The sequence below is a fragment of the Plecotus auritus genome (assembly GCF_963455305.1).
Source record: "Plecotus auritus genome assembly, chromosome: 2".
Lineage (NCBI taxonomy): Eukaryota > Metazoa > Chordata > Mammalia > Chiroptera > Vespertilionidae > Plecotus > Plecotus auritus.
This window is the reverse complement of record NC_137771.1, coordinates 200,727,977-200,753,800: the sequence shown is the minus strand read 5'-3', so window position 1 is coordinate 200,753,800 and position 25,824 is coordinate 200,727,977. Positions and strand designations below refer to the sequence as shown.

Sequence of the window (25,824 nt, the reverse complement as noted above, 5' to 3'; positions counted from 1 at the left end):
TTTTCTCTGTCTTCCGGGCCGCAGGCACTAGCGCTCGGGACCGCGGGGCAGGTGGTGTTCCTCCGTCTCCCAGGCTGCAGGTGCTGGCACCTGGGACCACGGGGCAGCAGGCTTTTCTCCATCTCCTGGGCCACAGCCTCAGGTGCTGGTGCCTGGGTCCGTGGGCAGGCAGCTTTGCCCAGCCTGGCTTTTTTAGGAAGGATGTCCGGAAGGTCGTCCAGAAGACATCTGGTCTAATTAGCATACTACCCCTTTATTAGTATAGATTTGAAATGTTTGTCTGTTGCCTTTGTAGCTGAATAATACTTTAGCTAAGTGTAAAATTCTTAACTTTTTTAGTTTGTCAGCTTTGCAAGCATTGTTCCACTGGCTTCTAGTGTGGAATGTTTTTTTGTTTGTTTTTTGGTGTGTTTTGTTTTTGTAAATATATTTTTAATGATTTCAGAGAGGAAGGGAGACAGAGAAACATCAATGATGAGAGAGAATCATTGATTAGCTGCTTCCCCCATACTCTCTACTGAGGATTGAACCCACAACCCAGGCATATGTCCTTGACCAGAATCAAACATGGGACCGTTAACTTCTTGGGCCAATGCTCTATCCACTGAGGCAAACCAGTTAGGGCTTAATGTTGTTTTTGATTAATTAAGTCAATCTAAGTTTTTTCTCTTGTGACTTAAGCCTTTTTGTTTAAATGCCTAAAGAATTATTACTTTATCTTTAAAAAACCCGTGATTTTACAAGTGATGCCCTGATGCTGGCTGTTTTGTGTCAGATTTTCTGGTAGTGCATAATAACATGGACTTCAAACATGTAAAAGAAATAGCCTAAATAACAAGTTGAAAAATCCACAACTGTGTGAATTATGACATGAATTTAGTGCATTAGAAAGGTCAGAGAAGGGGAATAATGGGCTGAGAGGCAGAGCTTGCAGGCTTAATCATCATACTAGCTTCTCTGTTCACACAGCCCAAGGCAGAAGCATTCAGGTGGGACAGATGAAGGAGAGGAGAAAGTCCACCTCGTTTTGGACAATGAGCCTCACTGGGTGGATGCTGTCAGGCAGTGCCAGGCTGGAGGTCATTTCCTAGGCATCCACAAAGGCCACACAAAGGTCAACAAAGGCGGCTCAGAGGAGCCGGTTCACCTGGAGGGTGAACCAGTCACTGCCATACACGGACTTGTAGCCAGTGTTGGCCAGTTTGATGACCACAAGAGTGTGGGGCTCCCAGGCCAGCAGCGCAGCCACAGCTGCCCGGATCCCTGCCAGTCGTTGCACAAAGATGGATGGAGGGAAGTTGGTGAAGTGTGCGCCCAGCCCCAGCACCACCACAGTGTGGGGGCCCCCAGCCATGCCTCTCAGCTCCTGGACCACAGAGTGCAGGGTGGTCACTGGTGTGCGGAGGGAGCGCAGGGGCCAGCCGTGGGCCCACCAGTGCAGCACTATGTTCCGAGTGGTCTCTACGGCCATCAGGGGCCCTGCCTGATGCATGGTGTGTAGATCCATGGGCTTCAGGGCCAGGCTCCTATTGCTCTCCTTGGCCACCCAGATTGGAGAAATACCCTGAGGGAGGACCTTGTCTGTCACATTCCACAACAGCAGGGCCTCCTCTTGTGGTGTGGTCACATTCCAGTAACGTCCACTTGAATGTCCCACCAGTGAGTTGCAGGGCAGGGAGGGTGCTCAAGAGCAGAACCAGAGCTCCCCCAAATCTTCATCCCTAGAGTGGCAGGTAGACTCTTCCTCTCCAGTTAACAGGGGGTTAATATTGCAAGTCACAATTTCTTCATATCCTGTAGGTCCCCGAAAATAGCCCATGAAATCGACTATGGCCTATTGGTCCCTCCAGATTCTTCGAAAAACCCCAACTGCCTCACTGGAGTGGATTAGCTGAACTTGCACCTGGGCCTGCCCAGAACAGAAAAGGGGGAAGGACAGCAGGTATGTGCCATTCTCTAGATCCTGGACATCCCCAGGGACCCCTGCCTTCAAGTCAGGACCCAGCAGCTGTGCCCAAAACAGATCCCCACCATGGGTCTTGGGCCTGCCTCAATGGTCTCTGGCAACAAGGATGGTCTCCAGGTAGCCTCCCAGGACATAGATGGCCTGCGCAGGACCCCTCAAGTAGTAGGTGGAGGTCTCAGGGCTGGTGGAGGCCAAAAGGTCCCCACCATCTCCTGGGGTCAGAGGCCAGTGCAGAAGATGGGTCAGGTCTGAGAGCTCCTGGGGGAGAGAGCCAGAGGATTTGCGGGCAGGGCAAGGCCTTGGGGACAGAGGGACAACACTATTAGGCCAGGAAACCCTGGTATACAAAATCCAAATTGCAATGACTGATCCCGCAATCACAATCTTGTGCAATTTGAACTGCTTGATAAATAGGTCTGTGGAAGCCTGGAGTTGTTTGCTAGACATCTGGTATGTGACCAAGACACTTCCCTCTGAGGTCTGGCAGTCTGATCGATGCTTCTCTGCCTCTGGAACTTTCCCTGTTCATCAGTTTATGTTGTTCATTATATTCCACAAATGAGTGAGATCATGTGGTATTTGTCTTTCTCTGACTGGCTTATTTCACTTAGCGTAATGCTCTCCAGTTCCATCCATGCTGTTGCAAATGGTAAGAACTCCTTCTTTTTTACTGCAGCATAGTATTCCATTGTGTAGATGTACCACAGTTTTTTAATCCACTCATCTGCTGATGGGCACTTAGGCTGTTTCCAAATCTTAGCTATGGTGAATTGTGTTGCTATGAACATAGGGGTGCATATATCCTTTCTGATTTGTGTTTCTAGTTTCTTGGGATATATTCCTAGAAGTGGGATCAAATGGGAGTTCCATTTTTAGTTTTTTGAGGAAACTCCATACTGTTCTCCACATTAGCTGCACCAGTCTGCATTCCCACCAGCAGTGCAAAGGAGTTCCTTTTTCTCCGCATCCTCACCAAGACGTTGTTTGTTGATTTGTTGATGATAGCCATTCTGACAGGTGTGAGATGATACCACATTGTTGTTTTGATTTTCATCTCTTGGATAATTAGTGACTTCGAGCATGTTTTCATATGTCTCTTGGCCTTCCTTCTGTCTTCCTTTGAAAAGTGTCTATTTAAGTCCGTTGCCCATTTTTTGATTGGATTGTTTATCTTCCTTTTGTTAAGTTGTATGAGTTCCCTGTAAATGTTGGAGATTAAACCCTTATCGGTGATGACATTGGCAAATATGTTCTCCCATGCAGTGGGCTTTCTTGTTGTTTTGTTGATGGTTTCTTTTGCTGTGCAAAAGCTTTTTATTTTGATGTAGTCCCATTTGTTTATTTTCTCTTTAGTTTCCATTGCCCTAGGAGCAGTATCAGTGAAGAAGTTCCTTCGGCATATGTCTGAGATTTCTCTGCCTGCGGATTCCTCTAGTATTTTTATGGTTTCCTGTCTTATGCTTAAGTCCTTTATCCATTTTGAGTTTATTTTTGTGTAAGGTGTAAGTTGGTGGTCTAGTTTCATTTTTTTTGCATGTATCTGTCCAATTTTCCCAACACCATTTGTTGAAGAGACTGTCCTGACTCCATTTTATGTTCATACCTCCTTGGTCAAATATTAATTGGGCATAGTGGTTTGGGTCGATTTCTGGGTTCTCTGTTCTATTCTATTGGTCTATATGTCTTCAGAATGTTTTTAGTCATCTTGTTAAACTTGTAGACAAAGGGAAAGCCCAACATTTAAATGTTAACATTCCTATTGCTAACAAACCTTTGTAAAGACAACAGAACTACTTAAGACACTGCAGCATGTGTATGGGTCGTCCTACAGGCCAGCATTTCCAAATCTCTGGTTTGTGTTTAAGAATGTACTAGCTCTTGTGGTTAGGATGATTAGATGGATGATGGATGATCAAACAGATTGTTGTTTCAAGTTCAAGACTGCCACCCACTGCCTCAGAAAATAACAAGATAATGGTTTCTTTAAAAAAAAATAACTGAATCTGGAAAGTCAATGTTTTTACTGGTAATGCTGGGTAAATAAGAGTGTATCTTGTGAGTCACCAGTTGTTTGGTTTTGACCTTTTCCACATAAAAAGGGATTAGAAAACTAGTATTTTAAAAAAAGAATTCGCTCTTGTGCATAATAAAAACAATATTTTAAAGCATATTTGAGATGAAACATCTCAAGAATGTCATCTTCTGGAGGAGGAACTCTCAGGAATAAATGTTATCAAACTAGTGAGTTCCCTTGCCCCCTTGCCATTTCTTAATACCATCATGGAAAAAAATAAGGATTTAGGTTGAGCTCAGCCAACCTCCTGATCCACAGCTGTGCCCTGCATACTTAGCCTGTCTCATAGGAAGACAGACTAGCTCTTAGTGAGCAACTCCTTTTGTTCTCAGGAATGTAGTCATAAGTTGCTGATGTGGTGTCTCTGTGTCAAGCAGGAGGAGATAACTTCAGGGTCCCAAGGAAAATTTATGAATGTTGGCACCCGGGAGTCTAGTACAAAAAAAAAAAAAAAAAAAAAAAAAAAAAAGAATATCTGTGACTAAGGAAACACAGACTTCTCTCTGTTCCCTGAAATCCCTGTCCCCCTCCCATTTAAAATGCTTCTGTTTGGTCTGGAACTTCAGAGATGGCCTTTGCTTATTAGTCCGCCATCTTCCCAGGCTGACAGCTTCCTGAATAAAGCAACCTTTTCTTCCCATCCCATGCTTGTCTCTCCAGGGTTGGAAAGCAGCTGAACTTGTTTTGTTTTGTTTTGGGTTTTTTGGTTTTTTGGGTTTTTTTTGTAACACGCTTATCCTTTATAATTATTTCAATCTTCTCCCATTCTACTTAAACTGGTAGTAACTTCATTCACCCATCCATTTCAGTGATTGGCCTTGTTATGAGATTGAATGTTCTCTACTCATCCACACGCATTTTTAATTTATTTTTTTTATTTTTTTTCATCTGTTATAGTGGGAAAGTGTGGTTCACCCTAAGAGCCATCCTTACACCTATATTCTGACTCCCATCTCCTCTATCATTACACAACATACATTGTGTGATAAATCTTGATATTTACATTGACTGGTCCAAGGGCCTTTTTGACAGAGAACAAGTGAATCAACATTAAATACAAAGAATCAGCTTACATTAAGGCATTGGTTAAGAAGTTATGATTTTACTATGAATTTTAGGGGCATTGAAGAATCACTTTATATCAAACACTGAATGGAATTGACTAAAAAAAACACAATTTAAAGTGTCTATTATCTATTTCTCAGTCTGTTTTGACTGTTGCCAAAAATATTTTCTTTTTCTTTTCTCCCTAAATAAAGAGCCCAACAGTTTCCATTCCCAGGTATTCCCATTGTGTCTCAAACTCTCTCTCTCTCTTTTTCTTTCTCTCTCTGTCTGTGTCTGTCTTTCTTTCATGCAGGCAAAGTAAGCTAAGTCAGATTTCTTTTAAATGCATACTTGCTTCATCTATTAAACTCTTCTTTGCTAAGTAGAAAGTCACTCATGTCAATAATGACTTGTACTCAATATTTCTAAGACCCTCCATGTACTAATACTTCTAAGAGAATGGATAATTACAAACACTCAAATTTTTTTTCAGCTACAAAATTATTCTATTTCAGTACTGTGCTAAAGATTTTTCTTCTTTGGTTCTATCCCAACAACATTTAAATAGTCTTCATCTGCTTCAACTTTAAGGGATAAGCAAACATTTGAACCCACACCCACATGCATACATCCAATTCAAAGGCTCTAATCTATAAATAGGTAATTCCCTAATCCTATCCTTTATATACTTAATGAACAGCTCATATAGTTCAAAATAAGAATATCCAAAATCAAATTTATCAACTTTTCTCACAAATTTTCCACCTACATAAGCACCTGACAAATTTAATCCAAATATCATAATTCCCTGGAATTTGGGAGGCCAAAATAATAGGAGGGAGTACACAGAAAAGTATGAGGGCAGCTAGTGATAGTGAGGAGTGGGCTTCAGGTGGCCATATGTTCAAATTATTTTATGGAAACCATTTTACATAGTGGTTATTCATTGGATCATTTCTACGAATATTGAATATTGGCTATTGAAATATGGAAACCAATCCTCATCTCAGGTACATAGGGGCTCTAAGAAGAGACAGCTCTTGCTGTTATTATGTAAGGACAAAGGGCTCATATAGAGAATGCTAAAAATGATTAGGGCATGCTTCAGTTTTTAAGCAGTACTATCTCAGGACTTCAGGCAGTCTATGAATATTCACTAGAAGTCATTTCCATCTACATTCTATGAATAGAAAAAGGTCAGAAAGGAAAAGTAAAACAAAGAAAAAGACACTATTTCTGCTCTCCTAGATTTCTAACAAGTGATTATCCTTCAAGTCCCTAATCCAGAGAAGTTTTATTTCCAGGATACACAAAAAGGAGAGGTTGCAGAAGGCTTTGCTGAATCTTGGATTATGTTCAGAACAAGTGACATAATATAAATCTGCAAGGTGTTTGACATTTTAGAGAAATATTGTGCTTTTTGAAATCAAAGATTTGTGAGAACACAGAAAACATGCTGATAGACTGCAAATTTCTTTAGTTCTAAAGTCCTATACCTTCTCATTATGGAAATGCATTAAAAAAGTGAAGAATTATATCGCTATGAGTAGACCATGGCAGTCTGAATAGGATTATTATTAATAAAATGTTATAATATATCTTAAAATCAGAACTCTTACAGGTGTTTATGAGGAAGCCACTGGTTTCTGGCACCAAATTTGAAGAACAAATATAGTTAAGTACTTATGGCTAATGACAAAAAATAAAAATGCTTTTATTTTCTCAAGGAGTTTTATAATTTTGACTGCTTGAAAATAATGCTTCCCAATCTTCTTCATGACATGTTAAGTAAAGAAAATAGCATTTGTATGGGAACATAAGAGTTACTGTTTCCCAGACTGTCCAACCTCAGAGGGAAGGCAAGGGAGGGTGGATAGGTGGGAAGAGGCCAACCAAAGAACTTGCATGCATATAAGCATAACCCATGGACACAGATAATAGGCCAGTGAAGGCCTGTCAATGGGGAAAAGAACGGGATATATGTAAAACTTTCAACAATAAAGAATTTTTTAAAAAAGAGTTACTGTTTCTTTGGATATACTCTAGTATTTTTTTAAGTTGTGCACTTATTTAATTTAATTAATTCGTTTATTTTTATTGTTGAGAGTATTACAGATGTCCCCCATTTGCCCCCTGCACAAAATATTAAGGTCATTAAATATAATCTACATATAATAATGTATATAGGATACTTGTATCAATAAAATTAGTGAACAACTGGGAAGATATTTTAATTGATGTTAACCATAATATTTTGAAGTAGGTTTTAATGCTAATGGATGCCATACAGAAAAGAATACCACAGAATATGGTTACCTACTTCTAAAATCAGACAAAGTCTCTCATGTTTTATTAATGTTTAGAATCAACTATTTTTATTCTACTGAATGTTTTTATTGGCAAAGACATTTTTCACCATGTAGAAGTTGTAGACTGCCTTTAAAAATTTCAAAATAAACTTAGCTTGAAAAATTAGATGTTTTTCTTGATTGTATCAATAGAAATGTAGCTTCAAATTGGAAACAAGAGACAAAATAAATAATTTGTTAGTTTTATCCAGTTGCCTAAGAATGGAAAAATGACATATCTCTCAATAAGACCAAGACATATACAGTGTGTGGCAAAAGTAGTTTTATAGTTGTTCATATGGAAAATAATACAATAGTTAATAAATAATAATACAAGAATAAACTGTGTTTTGCATACTCAGAACTGTAAACCTACTTTTCTGTACTATGTATATACATATATTAGTAATCTTACCTAATAATAGACAAACATGTAAATTGACCATACCTCTGCTACACCCACAGCCAATCAGAGTGAGTATGCAAATTAGAAGGCCAAAGATGGCGGCTGCCCAGCTGCTCCAGACATGGAGTGGCCAGGAGGGGCAGGAAGCCTGCTATGAGAGGGACGGCAGGGGGCGAAGGGATCTACAGGAGCGGAGTGCCAAGGCGAAGACAGGATTGCAGACAAAGACGAAGATGGCAGACTCCAGCAGGAGTCTGCAGCGAAGATGAAGATGGCAGACTCTGGCCTGAGTCTGCAGCAAAGACGAAGAAGGCAGACTCTATCAGGGGTGGGGAAACTTTTTGACTCGAGGGCCACAATGGGTTCTTAAACTGGACCGGAGTGCCAGAACAAAAGCATGGATGGAGTGTTTGTGTGAACTAATATAAATTCAAAGTAAAGGAGCGGAGGGGAGAGCAAGAGAACCGGATAGAACAGCCGGATCCGGCCCGCGGGCCGTAGTTTGCCCAAGGCTGCTCTAGCTGGAGCGAAGGCCTAAGTCCCGGGTGCCAGAGGAAAACCGATGCTGGAAGCCAAGGGAAGGAAGGCCCATTGCACGAATATCTTCGTGCAATGGGCCTCCATTTTTTAATAGACAGCATTAGTAATTCTTTAGTAGATAACATTATAAAAAAGAAAGCTTTGTTGCTTTGTTGTTTCAATTTTGTATTGTAAAAATTGTTAAACATATTTAAGAGTTTGAATGAATAATATAACAAATTGCCATGTACCCGTTAAACATTTTAAATTTTACTCATTTATGAAAAATCCATATGGATTTGTTATAGGAAAATTAGCTATTGATTTTTTCAGAGATGTTATGAAAGATAAAAATTGGAGCCGTGCAAAAAATTAAAAAATGAAGCATGGGGAATTGATAAGATTTCCACAAGGAAATTATACAGTCTCAAGCAAAAATTAGGCAATTACTGGAGTGCCCAGTTGCAATTGATTTTATAGTTTTCATCAGGTAACTGATATATAATAAAATGTTGTAATCTTATTATTGAATTCTTTTACAAATGAATATATTTGGTTATTGAGTTATTTGGATGTATGTATTTTCATATGTGTTACTATCTATCTCTGTCTGTCTACACACACACATATGTATGCATTCACTCACAGAAAATATATGTCTACAGGGTGAGGCAAAAGTAGGTTTATAGTTGTGAGTACATGAAACATAGAGTTTATTCTTGTATTATTTACTAATTATTGCATTATTTCCCATATGAACAAAGTAAATTTACATTTGCCCCCACCCTGTATATTGATCCTTAAAATAGCAAGTCCAAAATAAAACAAGTGATATTTATGTCTCTACACGATGTCTTTCTTCACTTTTTTTTGCAGTTTTCTTAAAATGCACCAAAATACTTAAATTGTATAAAAGAGAGCAAGCACTCTGAGTAATCTTGATCCTTTTTATTTTCCTACAAACTCCTGCATGATATAGATTCAGCTTCTTATTTCATAATCACCCCCATTTTATGTCCCACCTCAAGCTCTATGTGATCAATTCATAACTGACCTTTTCTGAAATCCTGGAGTACCATTCTTCTGCTGCCTGCAACATTTGATTGCCTTCTTCTTGTTCTTCAAAAATCAGATAGATTTCTTCTTTGATCATTAGAATTTCTCATTCCAAGGCTTACTTTATTTCTTCAGAGCACTCATTACCATAGGAATTATTTTATATTATTGCTTGTTTCCTATACTAACATATAAGCTCCAATAGGGAAAAAAGACTATGTCTATTTTATTCACCTGGCCAAATTACTAGCATTTAAAAAAATGATAGAATAAATATTTATGGATTTAAAAAATCAAGTCAAGTATGGCTTAATTTTCTGGTAATCCATAGGAAGATTCATAAACACATAAGTAAGCAAAAAAAAAAAAAAAAAAAAAAAAGAGCAAACCATGGCCTCAGACTCAAAATGAATGAAATTTATTGTTATATTTTTAAATAACACAATCTTGTTTCCATACATGCAAACTGACAAGAAGAATATAAAGTACATTTTAATTAATTTCATGCTATTTACAAGGGTAGAATAATTTTTTTTAAATTACTATTAAAGCCCTGGCCAGTGTTTCTAAGTGGTTAGAGTGCTGGTCCATGCATGGAGAGGCGTGGATACGACTCTTCCTGGTCGACTCTTCCTGGTCAAGGGCATATACCTGGATTATAGGTTCAAACCCTGGTCACAGTCAGGGCAGGTGCAGGAGGCAATCAATTGATGTGTTTCTCTCACATCAATTTTTTTTCTCTCTCTCTCCCCATCTCTTTCCCTTCCACTCTCCCTAAAAAACAATGGAAAAATATATCCTCAGGTGAGGATTAACAAAAAAATTTACTTGCAAATTAAGGCTAAGACTTTTTATTTCTTCAAGGCAGTGATGTGAAGATAAATAAGATTTATCTTTAAAGTAATCATTCACACAAATTATAGAGAGAATGATGAATAGTGTCAAGGCAAGACCACACATTTTTCCTAAACATGCTGACATTGTGCAAAATATTTTTGGATCTTCTTTATTGGGACTGTTCTCAGAAGCTACAGCACATTCTTTGAATAGTCTCTATCACAGAAAACATTTATCATTTAAAGGTGTATTCCATTGTGTGAAACATCTTATTGGCCAGAGTAAGTTATGGCCAAGCCAAAATGGTAAGAAATAAAAAGTCATATGTTAAAGATGAGGATGCAGTTATGGGGGTCAATAATTTAGTTTACTACACTGTAATTATCAGAGAAACTGAAACCAGAAACAATGAAAGGATAACCTCTTGGGGTGTAGTATTAGAAAACAGGAAAAATGGTTTTATTCTAAACCATTCTGTACTATGATGATTCATAGAACATTTGCATATATTACTTTGTTGAACAGTGGAGTGGGGGGAGAAGCATACAAGAGCAAAGCACATGTGTTATTAAATACCTGAGAGAAAGAAAAATAAATGGCTACTACTTTTAATTGACATTTGCATATAATTGTAATTAGAAAATGTGAAGAATTCCAGAAACCAAATTTTAAGTACTTCATATTTTATGCATATGTCACATTAAGTCACTAGAACAATAATTAATGTATTTTGTGGGTTGTTTTTTTTTTTTACTACCAGAGGCTTTTACTAGAAATACACTTACATGAGAAATAAAATGGTAAAATATTTTAATGAAAATATGTTGAAAATAGTATAAAATTATATATATATATATATATATATATATATATATTATTCTTATACTCAATATAAATTATGCATTTTAGTTTGATTTTATGAGGGCATCATTTATTTTACTTTTTTATTGATTTCAGAGAGGAAGGGAGAGGGAGAGAAAAATAGAAACATCAGTAATGAGAGAGAATCATTAATTAGCTGCCTTCTGCACACCCCATACTGGTGATCAAACCTGCAAACCAGGGCATGTGCACTGACTGGGAATTGAACCATGACCTCCTGGTTCATAGGTTGACGCTCAGTCACTGATCAATACCAGCCAGGCACATTTTACTTTTTATCAACTTCATACTAATATATCATTTTCACACTGAAATTATACCAGTTAAGTATTAAATTATGTATAATAAACAACACAGGAACCACTAGTCCATGATTGATAAAGAAATAATTTATTTTACTTGTCTTGTAATACTTATTTACTTTTACAAAGCCTTCTAAATTTCTATAAGGAAGTACTTTTCAGAAGAGCCAACAAATGCAGAAAATAGTTTGACAAATGCACGTATCCTATATAATAAAGAGGTAATATGCAAATTGACTATCACTCCAACACACAAGATGGCCATTCCCATGTGGACACAAGATGGCCACCACAAGATTGCTGGCAGGGAAGGGCAGTTGTAGGCGATCATGCCAGCCGGGGAGGGCAGTTGGGAGGGACCAGGCCTGCAAGGGAGGGCAGTTTGGGGGCAACCAGGCCTGCAGGGAGGGCAGTTTGGGGGCAAACAGGCCAGCAGGGGAGGGCAGTTAGGGGTGACCAGGCTGGCAGGGGAGGGCAGTTAGGGGCAATCTGGCTGGCAGGGGAGCAGTTTGGCATCAATCAGGCTGGTAGGCAGAAGCGGTTAGGGGCAATCAGGAAGGCAGGCAGGCGAGCAGTTGGGAGCCAGCAGTCCTGGCTTGTGAGAGGGATGTCCAACTGCCTGGTGGGATCGGGCCTAAACGAGCAATTGGACATTCCTGGAGGTGTCCCAGATTGGAGAGGGTGCAGGCTGGGCTGAGGGACACCCCCTCCCCTCCGGGGCAGGGATTTCATGGACTGGGCCTCTAGTAGTTTAATAAAATTACATAAAATTAAATTGAAATCCTTGCTCTGTTTTAAATACTATGAGTCTTTTCAGTTAAAATAGCTAATCTTTTTGAGCATTTATTATGATTCAGGTTCTGTAACAGATGCTTCACATGCATTATTAACTACAATCTTCACAATGGCTCTGGAAGGAAAATGTTTATGGTTTTATCATTTGACAGATGCAGAAATTGAGTTTTTCAGGGAGATCAATGAATTTACAAAGGTGACACAGAGTAAATGTTAAGGTGACAATTACACTGAATTTTTCCTCTTCAAATTCTTGTTCTTAGCAATGATGCAAGAACACCTCTCTCAGTGTTCCTGTTATATTCATAGTACAAAGAACATTGTACGCTTTTTTCCCGGGAGGACCTGCAAGCCATTCCTTCACAATGTAATCACTGAGGAGGATAATGCTTCAACCTCCCAGTCTTTGTGGGAGGGTAGAATAATTTTGGTGGGTACCTCCCACCGAGTTATAAAATACCACCTGTCATGAAGGTTAGTTTATTTTTACTTTGCATAAAGCCAATCAGCAAACAGGTGGCCTAAAATTTCCCCATAATTCATTTTTTAAAACTCTCCAACATTTGATTAAGTGGAGTTGAAAAGACTTCTCCCATATTGCAATACCCTTGACTAAAAACTTCCTTGCCTGTTTAACTTTGCCCAGTGCAATTTTTCTTTGGCATTATTCAAAATACTTTACTGTAGAGACCTATAATTTTACATATGTGTAAAGGGGGCTTTTTGCATTTATACGTGGAATATATAAATATTTATGATAGGTACAAAATTAAATCTTGTGCCTTTGGCTTAAATTAAGTCAATGGGCAAAATGATTTTGAGGACTTCTAAATTTTCTAAACCTTGCTATTGGAATTTGTATTATCATTTTACATTTTTCCTCAAGGAAAATAATAACAATAATAACAATTAAAGGAAGTTGAAAAATGACAGAAATTTATAAAAATTTAAATTCTATAGTTTAGAAATTGAATAATTAGCCTATAAACTCTTATACTAAATATCTTATTGCTAATAAGTTAAATATTCCTTTATATATTTTTTAAAAATTTTATCTTTATTGTTGAAAGTATTACAGATGCCCTCTTTCTTTCCCTCATTGACCCCCTCCCCCATGAGTTATGCATAGATGCAGGTAAATTCTTTGGTTAATCCCCTCACCCCACACCCACCTTCCCTCTGAGATTTGTCAGTCTGTTCTATGATTCTATGTCTCTGGGATCTATTTTGGTCATCAGTTTATTTTGTTCATTAGCTTTAACATGAGTGAGATCATGTGATACTTGCCTTTATCTGGCTGGCTTATTTCACTTAGCATAACACTCTCCAGTTTCCTCTATACCATCTCAGGGGATAAGAGATCCTTCTTTCTTTTACAGCTGCATTGTATCCCATGATATAAATGTACCACAACATTTCTAACCACTCATCTAATGATGGGCACTTGGACTGTTTCCAGATGTCTTTATATTTTAATACTAACATTTAAATTATTTTATACTAGAACTAGAGGCCAGGTGCACAAAATTTGTGCATGGGGGGGGTGTCCCTCAGCTCAGCCTGCACCCTCTCCAAACTGGGATCCCTAGAGGGATGTCCGACTGCCCATTTAGGCCCGATCCTAGTAGGATCGGGCCTAAACGGGCAGTCGGACATTCCTCTAACAATCCAGGACTGCTGGCTCCCAACTGCTCACCTGCCTGCCTTCCTGATGGCCCCTAACCGCTTCTGCCTGCCAGCCTGATCACCCACTAACCACTCCCTGCCATCCTGATTGATGCCTAACTGCTCCCCTGCCAGCCTGCTTGTCCCTAACTGCCCTCCCCTGCAGGCCTGGTCCCCCCCAACTGCTCTCCCCTGCAGGCCTGGGTCCCTCCCAACTACCCACCCCTGCTGGCCTGATTGTTCAAAACTGCCCTCCCTTGCAGGCCTGGTCCCTCCCAACTGCCCTCCCCTGCTGGCCATCTTGTGGTGGTCATCTTGTGTCCACATGGGGGCAGCTATCTTTGACCACATGGGGGCAGCCATCTTGTGTGTTGGAGTGATGGTCAATTTTCATATTACTCTTTTATTAGATAGGATAGAGGCCTGGTGCACAGGTGGGGACCAGCTGGTTTGCCCTGAAGGGTGTCCCGGATCAGGGTGGGGGTTCCCTTGGGCCATGGGGCAGCCTGGGCAAGGGGCCTGTGGTGGTTTGCAGGCCAGCCACGCCCCCTGGCGACTCAAGCGGAGGCCCTGGTACCTGGGATTTATTTATCTTCTATAATTAAAGCTTTGTAGCCTTGAGTGGAGCCAAGCCTCCTGCTTGCTCTGTGGCTGCAGCCATTTTTGTTGGGATTTATTTATCTTCTATAATTGAAACTTTGTAGCCTTGTGTGGAGGCCTGGGCCTGCCAGGATGTCCAGAAAGCTTGGCATCCTCCATCGCCAGGGAAACCCAAGCCTCCTGCTCACTCCATGGCTGCAGCCATCATGGTTGGGTTAATTTGCATACTCGCTCCTGATTGGCTGGTGGTCGTGGCTTGTGGGTGTAGTGGAGTGATGGTTAATTTGCATATTACTCTTTTATTAGAGAGGATAATAACTTAGTTTACAAAAACAAATAGAGCAAGTAACAAAAATTATATTGTGAAAAATAGGAGTGCAGATAATGGGTTGGTTTGTTTTTGACACTCATCGTACCTTTGGGAGTTATTGTAATGCCTACCATCAACTCCCCTGAAAGGTTGTAATTATTATTATTATTATTAATAATAATATCACTATTTATCAGACCAAAATGTTGGTCAGTAAAGGTGTGCTGAAATAGATTTTTTTTCCTGTTTTAAGCATTTACAGTTTGAGGTTCAGGAAGGAATTTTTAGGGGAAGTTCAAATACATTTTGAGACAAACTTAGTATAATAGGATCTGTTGAAAGCAGTAGAAAAACAAGTAGAACCAGCTTTGTTTCAAAGACTAATTGTAGCTCTTTTCCTACAAAAATGTTAACAAAGTATGCTTCACTTCTTTCTTCAGATAATGGTGTCTCATGACTCAACCAAATGTTTTCCAGTATTTTCAACCTACCTGATATTATCTATTTCAGCTTTGGGAGCCCTTCAGCTCAGTAACTACAGTCACTTTGATTTCTGGACAGGTGTTTGAGCCCTATGACTGACTCCAGCTTGTTTGCACAGGAGCAAAATTCTTGAGAAGTCCACTTGAATCAGAGGCATCTGTTACTATGGCCTCATTTCAACATAAGGGCTAAGAAAAATGTCCACGAAGCAAGACCGACTGTGAATATTTATATGGACTGCTCTCAAATTCTGCCAACTGGCTTATGAAGCCTTCATCTATTCTCTACCAGAAAATCATGTGTGTCATATTCAATCCCCATTACTAAAACTGTCAAGAAATGTGCAGGGTCCAAGATATCACCTTACTTGCAAGCCAATAGGTTAGCCTGTCACCATTTAATAAATGCTAAAACACAAAATTCCTGGATTAGAAATGAAGGAGAGATTATTTTTCATAGCAACAGCTATGAGAATCAGCATTTTGCACTGGTTACCAGAGATATAATTCCCATAGGGTACAGAAAAGAGAGCATATAATAGTTAAACATACAATAGGTTGTGTCATAGGAAAGGAACATGGGCATTAGAGCTGCATAATCTACACTAATAAAAGAGAAGCATGGAAATTGACCATTACACCGCTACACCACCAGCCAATCAGGAGCGATTATGCAAATTAACCCAACAAATATGGCTGCGGCCATGGAGCTGGAGCAAGCAGGAGGCTTGGGTTGCCCCCAGCGATGGAGAAAGCCAAGCTTCCAGCCTGCCCTGGCTGGCCCTGGCCTTCTCTCAAGGCTACAAAGTTTCAATTATAGAAGATAAATAAATTCCAGATACCTGCTTCCAGCCGGCCCTGGCAATCCACTCAAGGAGGAGCTGAAAAGAAAAAAAGGAGAGGCTGGGAGCCTGGATCGCTATGGGGCATGGCCAGCTAGAAAATAGCCCTCAGCCCCTCACCCAGGCTGGCCACACCCCCCCAGTTGGGACTCTCACCCCATGGGGGGCGTGGCCGGCCTGCAAACCACCACAGGCCCCTCACCCAGGCTGCCCCATGCCCCAAGGGAACCCCCACCCTGATCCGGGACACCCTTCAGGGCAAACCAGCTGGCCCCCACCCATGCACCAGGCCTCTAACTAATAAAAGGGTAATATGCTAATTAGACTGGGAGACCTTCCAGGAGACCTTCTGGACATTCTTCTGGACAAAGCCATGGTGGCGGGGCCAAGGTAGAGGTGGTTAGAGGCCAAGAGGGGAGGGCAGTTGTGGGTGATCAGGCTGGTGGGGTTGGGGCCATTGGAGGTAAGCAGACAGCAAGGGGGGCCAGTTGGGGGCAAGCAGACTGTCAGTGGGGGTCAGTTGGAGGTGATCAGGACAGCGGGGGGGGGTAGTTTGGAGTGAGCAGGCCAGCAGGGGAGGCAGTTGGGGGCAAGCACACTGGCATGGGGAGCAGTTGGGGGTGATCAGGCTGGTGGGGGGCCAGTTGGGGGTGAGCAGGCTGGCAGGAAGAGTGTTTAGGGGCAAGCAGGCAGGCAGATGAGTGGTTAGGAGCCAGCAATCCCAGATTGCAAGAGGGATGTCCAACTGCTGGTTTAGGCCCAATCCCTATAAACTGGCAGTAGGACATCTTTCGAGGGGTCCCAGATTGGAGAGGGTGCAGGCCAGGCTGAGGGACACCCTCCCCGCCATGAACGAATTTCATGCACCGGGCCTCTAGTATTTTATAAAAGGCAGTAGGCATGCCCATCTTTTGCTCTGTAAGAAGACACTATCTCTAGCTTCCTAGGCTGTTTGTATATATGTATATATTTCATATATGTATATATGTCATATATGCTAGCACATATATGAAAATATGAAGTGGCAAGGATATATTATATCAAACAGTACTGTCTCTAAAACAGTAGCCTTGTCAATATTCCTTCCCACAGACATTTGTCTTCTAATCACATTCAATTTTGTATTCAGCACATCCATTATTTATTTCTTTGTTGGACTTTTGTCTATCTACCTTACTTTGCATGGTAGCTTAGAATCATAAAAATGATTGTGCAGGCTGAAACTGTACACGACATAATTAATATTCAATGGAAAAATTGCATTGTTTCTTGACCTTTAAAAGTGTTTGTCAAAATAATAAAAACTGTATTAGTGTTGGTTGTAAGTACATAAGGAAAGAATAGTAAAACTAATACTCATTTTGTAGAGTTTAATTTCAACATTAGAACCATTGATAAAACTATCAAGTAGAAGAAACCAAGATGGCGGCATAGGTAAGCCCCTAAACTGCTGCCTCACACAACAATTTCAAAACTACAACTAAAAGACAGAATGGACACCATCCAGAACCACAGGAAAGCTGGCTGAGTGGAAATTCTACAACTAGAAGGAAAGAGAAAAGCTCACAGAGAATTGGAGGTACGGCAAAGGGTCTTTGTGCGTGCAGAGAGGAAGGGCAGCTGAGAGCCTGGCTGACTTTCTCTGGCGGGAGGGGGAAGGAAGCCCCTGACTGCACGGAACCCCAGTTCTGACTGCACTGAACCCCAGTTCTGGGTGAAATCCCGTGGACCCAGGCTCATACAGGGGGAGTCTGGACTGTCAGGTAGAGAGAAAGGCACCCGGAGACTCAGAGACCCGGGGGAGACCCGGGGGAGCCCCGGCGGGCAGGGGTCTGGAGGTGCGCACGCCAGTGTGCACAAAGGCTGCAGAGGTTGCTACAGGCTTTCCCTAGCAGAAGGGAGTGCAAAGCTCCTGACTGCACTGAACCCCAGTTCTGACTGCACTGAACCCCAGTTCCAGGCGAGACCCTGGGGACCACGCTCTTGTGGGGGGGAATCTGGACTCTTGGGCAGAGACTCAGGAGCCAGGGAAGGCAGAGGTCTGGAGGCGTTCACGTGCCAGTGCACACAAAGGCTGTGGAGGTTGCCACAGGCTTTCCCTAGTGGAAGGGAGTCAGAAGCTCCTGACTGCACTGAGCCCCAGTTCTGACTGCACTGAACCCCAGTTCCAGGAGAGACCCTGGGGACCCATGCTCTTGTGGGGGGAATCTGGACTCTCGGGCAGAGACTCAGGAGCCGGGGAAGGCAGAGGTCTGGAGGCGCGCATGCTCAAGGGCAAGGCTGACTGGAAGCCAAGACTGTCTGCTCCGCCCTGAGACTCCACCCCATCCAAGCTGAGCCCAGAGGCTTTTGCAATTAAGCAAGTCTAATCCTATAAGGCTGTCTCCAGCACCTAACTTCTCCCAGCTTAGACACAGCTGATCCTTACAGCCAACTGGCCTGGAGGTCAATTCCTCCCAGTGATACCAACAACAACCAAGACTTAACTACAACAAGGCTGTACACACAGTCCACAAAGGGGTGCACCAAGAGTATCCACCTCAGGTTAACTGGGGAGGCTGACCCACTGGGCCATATAGGAAACCTAGCACACAAATCTACCCTACCAATTCAGGGAATCAGTGAAAATGCGGCATCAAAGAAACAGATCACAAACGAAAGAAATGGAGGAAAACAAATGACTGGATATAGAATTCAAAACCACGGTTATAAGGCTTTTCAAGAATATCCTAGAAAAGGCCAATAAATGTAACGAGACCCTCAAAGATATGAAAAAAGACCAACTAGAAATTAAACATACACTGACTGGAATAAAAAATATTATACAGAGACCCAACAACAGACTAGAGGAACACAAGAATCAAGTCAAAGAATTGAAATACAAAGAAGCAAAAAACACTCAACCAAAAAAGCAAAAAGAAAAAAAATCCAAAAAGTTGAAGATAGTGTAAGAAGCCTCTGGGACAACTTCAAGCATACCAACATCAGAATTATGGGGGTGCCAGAAGAAGAGAAAGAGCAAGATATTGAAAACCTATTTGAAGAAATAATGACCAAAAACTTCCCCCACCTGGTGAAAGAAATAGACTTACAAGCCCAGGAAGCACACAGAACCCCAAACAAAAGGAATCCAAAGAGGACCACACCAAGACACATCATAATTAAAATGCCAAGAGCAAAAGACAAAGAGAGAATCTTAAATGCAGCAAGAGAAAAACAGTTAATTACCTACAAGGGAGCATCCATACGATTGTCAGCTGATTTCTCAACAGAAACTATGCAGGCCAGACGGGAGTGGCAAGAAATTTTCAAAGTGATGAATAGCAAGAACCTACAACCAAGACTACTCTACCCAGCAAAGCTATTATTCAGAATGGAAGGTCAGACAAAGAGCTTTACAGATATGAAAAAGCTAAAGGAGTTCATCACCACCAAACCAGTATTATATGAAATGATAAAAGGTATTCTTAAAGAAGAGGAAGAAGAAAAAAGTAAAGATAAAAATTATGAACAACAAATACATATCTATCAACAAGTGAACCTAAAAATCAAGTGAATTAAAAACCTGAGGAACAGAATAATCTGGTGAATATAATAGAATCAGGGGCATAGAAAGGGAGTGGACTGATAATTCTCAGGGGGAAAGGGGTATGGGGGGGTTCAGGAAGAGACTGGACAAAAGTCATACACCTATGGTTGGGGACAGTGAGGGGGAGGTAAGGGCAGAAGGTGGGGTGGGAACCAGGTGGAGGGGAGCTATGGGGGGGAAAAGGAGAAACAATTGTAATAATCTGAATAAAGATTTAAAAAAAAATAAAAAATAAATAAATAAAGAGCCCAGCATGGCTCCAGACAAGAAAAAAAAAAAAAAGAAAAAGAAAGAAAAGAAAAAGAAAAAACTATCAAGTAATTGTATAGTATTTGTCTTCCTCTCATCTAATAACTTACACTATAGAGTGAACACTTTTACTACCTTAGGAAATCTCATACTTCTTTCTAAGTTTTGATTCAATTCCAACATTTGTCCTTTGTACTTACCATTTTATAAAAATATTTTCAAGAATTAGTTTATTATGAAACTCTTTGCTGGTGTCATTTTCTGTAGGACATCTATATTCCTTTTAAATACAATCACTTTCTTGCCCAGTTGGCCTGGCTCAGTGGTTGAGTGTCAACTTATGAACCAGGAGGTCATTGTTTGATTCCCAGCCAGGGCACATACATGGGTTGCGGGCTCCATCCCCAGTGTGGGGCATGCAGGATGCAGCCAATCAATGATTCTCTCTCATCATTGATATTTCTATCTCTCTCTTCCTCTCCCTTCTTCTCTGAAATAAAAATATATATAAAAACAAATAAAAAATACATCACTTTATTTATGTTAATAAGTTTACTTTTACTTAAGTTCCTCTGGCTGCATATTACATCTCTCAAATAGTGGACTTGTCAACCTTCCCACAAGCATTTATCTTTTAACCACATCCAATTTCATGGTCAGCATTTTTACTATTTCTCTATTAGACTTTCATCTTTGTTGCCCAAGTCCCTCTTCTCATTATCCATTTTTTTGAAAAAATATCTGTAAGTTTATTACTGGTAGGTCAGGAGGCAACACAATTTCACACTTACTGTCTGTGCATAAAATGAATAAAAGATACACAGTGACCAATCAGCAGCGAACTTTGAAAGAAGTAGATGACTGATCACTGATACCCATTTGTTATTTACATAGTGGTTATGGAATGAAAACCTAGTGGTAAAATTTGTACTTTATGCAATTACTGACTAATATTAATATTCTATGGTAACTGAAATCTGAGAGAGAGTGTATGTCTTCACTGTTATTGATGGACTTGGGAATTTCTGGGGAAGACAGAGGTTACTCTACGCTTTCCAGCCTTCCCTTTCTCTATATGGAGTGGTTTTATCCCAGTGGATCATTCTTCACACCTTTTGACAGAGTTTTGAGATTCTTTACAATATGCATTTGCCACTTTGATCCCTGTCAATAAAATTTGAGAACCTCTGCCAAATTATTTAATTCTTCAGAAAAAAAATCCGAAATAATTTCTGATGTGACAAATTTACAAAATAATAGCAATACAAATGCCATTTATTTTGGAATAATTTATCTTTTGAAGAACTCTAGGTGATATATAACATAAATTCTCCTTACATACTCTCCATATATTTATTGGTAAACTTATAGAAATTTATGTATTTTCTAATTAGAAACAAATGTATAGAATATTACTGTCTTTTATGAAATGATTTTAATAATGAAATTTTAATAATTTTAAAACAATTGTTTAAATTTATATCATTTTCCTTGTAATGTATTTAGTGTCATTTCCCCTAATTATAACTCTTGTAACTTGGATCATTTATAAAAAATTAATATGGCAAATATTAATATTTAAAATAGGGAAAGTATTAAACAAAAAGAACAATAAATAGGTTTGGTTTTTGGTATTCTAGCAACTGTGTATTTTGAATGCAGGAGTATTTTTTTCTCTATATATTTCAATACTTAACACTGATTTACTCCATATAATTAGTCATGATCTGATAAGGACAAATAAAACGAGCTTATTGTTTTAAAAATAATGCTAAGTATATTGCCACCACATATCCTCTAAGATTGATGTTTTTAAAATAAAATTATTTACAAGTAATATCTTCTGCATGGAAACAAGTAAAATAGCTTTCTTATATTTTGTTTTATGAAGGATGATTTTGATCACAACTAAGCATTTTGGGAGAAAATCCGCTATTCCAACTTTGATATTTTTTTCAAAATTACCTTCAAATATATGAAAGACTATAAAGAGGTCTTTGAATAATGACAGTAACAGTAGAAATTAAATAAACTTGATAGCTTGTATTTGTTTTATTGCTAACATATTTTATGACTCACCAGCATTGCAGTGTTTTTCTAATTTTTGCTACAAAAGGAAAGTAAAACAACAGTTTATTGTGGCAATACTTCATATTGGCCTACTTCTGTAAATTGTCTTTAAGCTCTAGGGTACAGAGAAGAACATTCATGTTTTTAAATTGGATACAAAAGCAGTTGCTATCTCGTAGCTGTTGTAGCATAAATTGTCAAATAGAGACTATTAGATATGTCTAAACATATTGCACTCAGCAAATTATAAACACTTTGTGTATGTATGTGCGCTTTACCTGGGATGAGCTTATTTAGATTTCTACTGAGTATGTTAAAGATACAGTATAAGTTATTAAGCATGTTCAGTTTCCAAAAACATGGTATGTGATGAAAGCTCAATGCTGTTTTTTCAACGTATGGATATTTATTTTTAATCCTCACCTGAGAATATATTTTTATTGATTTTAGGGAGAGAGAGAGGGGGAGAAAGAGAGAAAGAATCGTCAATGTGAAAGAGAAATATCCAGAGGTGCCTCTGTATGCACCACAACCAGGGATCAAACCCCCAGCCTGGGTATGTGCTGTAACCAGGAAGTGACCCACAAACTTTTGGTGTATTGGAGGACGCTCCAACCATGGCCAGGGTCATATGTCTTTTTAGAATGGAATATAATTACTCAGTGTTTCTGAGGGGGAAAGGGAAAGAGGAAAGATACCACAGACTTGAAGGCTTAAGTGGCAGAAATTTATTTTCTCACAGTTCTGGAGGTGGAAGTACAAGATCAAGGTGCCAGCAGGGTTAATTTCTGGTGAGGTTTCCCACATCCATGGTATGCAGACAATCACGTTCACATTGTGTCCTCACATGTGGAAAGAGAGAGCTCTCTGTATTTCTTCTTCTTATAACACCAGTCCTAATGCATAGGGTCCCAGAGTTAAAACTATGTTTATCTTTAATTATTATTATTTTTTTTTTTGTTAATCCTCACTCAAGGATATTTTTCCATTGACTTTTAGAAAGAGTGGAAGGAAGGGGGAGAGACAGAGAGAGAAACATTGATGTGAGAGAGACGCATCGATTAGTTGCCTCTCACACACCCTCAGACCGAGGCCAAGAATCGAGCCTGCAACTGAGGTACATGTCCTTGACCAGAATCAAACCTGGGACCCCTCAGTCTGTGGGTCGATGCTCTACCCACGGAGCAAACTGGCTAGGGCCTTTAATTATTTCTCTACAGGCCCTATATCCAGATACACTCACTTGGATGGTTAGAGCTTCAACATATAAATTTAAGGAAACGCAATTACTAAATATGCTACTGTGAAAAATCAATTCTAAACCAAGTTAATGTTGGACTGATAAACAAGACCCAATAGAAAAATATATGTCTGATTTATGAAATGTGTCTCCTTAAGTCAAATAACCTAGTAGAGTTTACAATCAGTACCTGTAATTTAGGATGTAATCACATTAGGAAAAATGGAAATCCAGTTTGCTCTTATAACAACAAGCAATTGAGAGGAGCCACATAAACAATCTGAGCCCTCATCACAGACTGGCTCTGCAGCCTCACAACCATTCTGTCATACAGACATCCACAAGATCACCCCTGGTCTCTGGCTTCCCGTAAGATGTTAATACGAGGACCTAAGCAGCCAAGCAAGGGCCTCCTAATATTGCCTTTGTAATACGGCACATACTTCCTGTGCATGAAGAGGTTGAGATAGAGTGATTGGTACAGTTTATGTTTTTGTTTTTTCTTGTCTAATTTCCCCCTCTTTTAACCACCTGCTGTTAAAGATTGCTTCATTTGACATAACAATATGGTTGTGTTGAGAGGAATAAAGAACACTAAGTTACCTTAAGGTAACTAAGTATGTCCTCTACTACTGTGAGCCAGGGACATGGACAGAGAAAAGAGGAGGGGTTTTGCAAATGGCACTCTGAGGCTTCGCTCTATGGCTCACAAGTTTTGTTATGTCAGTTTCATGCCTGCAAAAGGAGAATATCATGTAACAACCTCATGAAATTATTTAGAGGAGTAAACATTATGCCCATAATACAGTTGCTTGCACATGATATACACAATAAAGATTGCTGTTATCCTTCCTTACTATTGTTATTCTGTACCAGCATTTCATTTTAGGATTGCACATTACAATAGGAGTTTCTCTAGGGATGTGGTTGAAAAAATTTGTATTGTACTTCACTCTGGTCATAATTTTAATATTGTAAATGTAGTAATCATGTAGAAACAAACAAACCAGCACATGCTTTATTGATTGTATTTTAGGGTAAGTTACTACTCATATTTTTAACAGAACTCGGATAGTAGTTAGTGAGTTTTCTGAGAGAGTGATTAAAGACAGCCTTATAGTAAAATCTGGTTTAAAAAGAATTCAAACTATTAGCATGATATAAATATGTTGAATCTGTCTTATCAATGGAAAATACTCTTTATTTCAGGATCTAGTTTCAAATGCCAACTCTGTCATTGGGTTGGTGTTGTAAGTCGGTGAAAACCAGGTCTTGAAATGATTACATGCTACTTTACTCTAGAGTTAATACTGAAGAATGCATACCCTAATCTTTAATTTTTCTTAGTGTTTATGGATTTCTTGATTTCCCCCTTTGATCCTTGTCTATCATTTGACTTAACATGAAGACATAACAATAATTGTTTGATGGGTTTAAGTGCTGATTACCATTGGAAAGTTTTGGCAGCATTAAGAACTTCTTCTGCCCAGATTATAATATACTCATAGTGATTTTCAGGCTGGTTGGAAATTTGAAGTGCTTTGCTGAATCTGAAAATTATTATATAATAGTTACATACCTTTGTATATTTTTTATTCCACTTCAATAAACCCAAAGCAATTGCCAGAAGCAGGCAACCCTGACAAAAATGTAAAAATGAGTTGACTTTCTTGGTTACTTACCAAGAATAACTTTTCTCTCTACCTAGTCTATACCATTCCGCAGTTTCTCAATATTTCATTTTCTGAGGTCTCTCCTTGAGGTCAATGTTTGGAGGTCCTAATCTTCTAGACATTGCTTTCTTCTCTGTATATTGATGTAAGTGTTTAAGAGCATAAGCTTTGTATTGAGACAAAACTGGATCTAAATTCCCACAGTAATCATACTAGTTGTGTATCTTTACGCAATTCTCAGTTTTTCTACCTGTAAAATAAATGTATTAAATTTTTTACCAAATTAACATTACCTCAGAGTACTGTGCCAGAAGGGGAAAAAAGTGAGTTATAAATATTGAATAGAAGGGAGGCAAAAATAATTTTTTTTTGTATTTCAAGATTGATTACTTAGAAAGCATAAATCAACTGTAGAAGTACTAGAAACAGAAAACTCAGAAAATTTACTAATTTTAAAATAAAAAGGCAAAATAAATGCTTTTTAGATGTCAAAAATAACAAATATAATAACTAATATTTCCCATTAACATTAATCATAACAAAAAAACAGGTATATACTTTACAAAAATTATTTGGATCTCTAAAGCATCAAAAACTATGTAATATGAAATATTAAAAAAGTTGTAAATGAATGGAAACTTATGTGACATTTTTTCATATGAAGATTCCCTCTGGTATATTTCAATATTTAGGAGACATATATTTATACACAAATGACATTTCAATGGCAATTACAGTCCCTCCTCTAGCAGCTACTTTTAACAAAGTAATGTAAAATTCCTGTGAAAAGTAATGATGCAAAGAATTATTTTAAAATATGTATGATAATATTCAGAAAATTTTTAAAATTAGAGCAAGAAAGAAAAATTCTT

General features: G+C 39.2%; 1 pseudogene across 1 annotated transcript in view; it reads right to left on the bottom strand.

The window, feature by feature from the left end:
- Nucleotides 1-985: 985 nt before the first annotated feature.
- Nucleotides 986-25,824, bottom strand: part of LOC308241310 (NXPE family member 3-like) — a 59,127-nt pseudogene continuing 34,288 nt past the window's right edge. Inside the window, exon 2 of the transcript in view lies at nt 986-2,487. The product of the transcript in view is annotated as an NXPE family member 3-like (transcript). The remainder of the gene's footprint in view (nt 2,488-25,824) is intronic.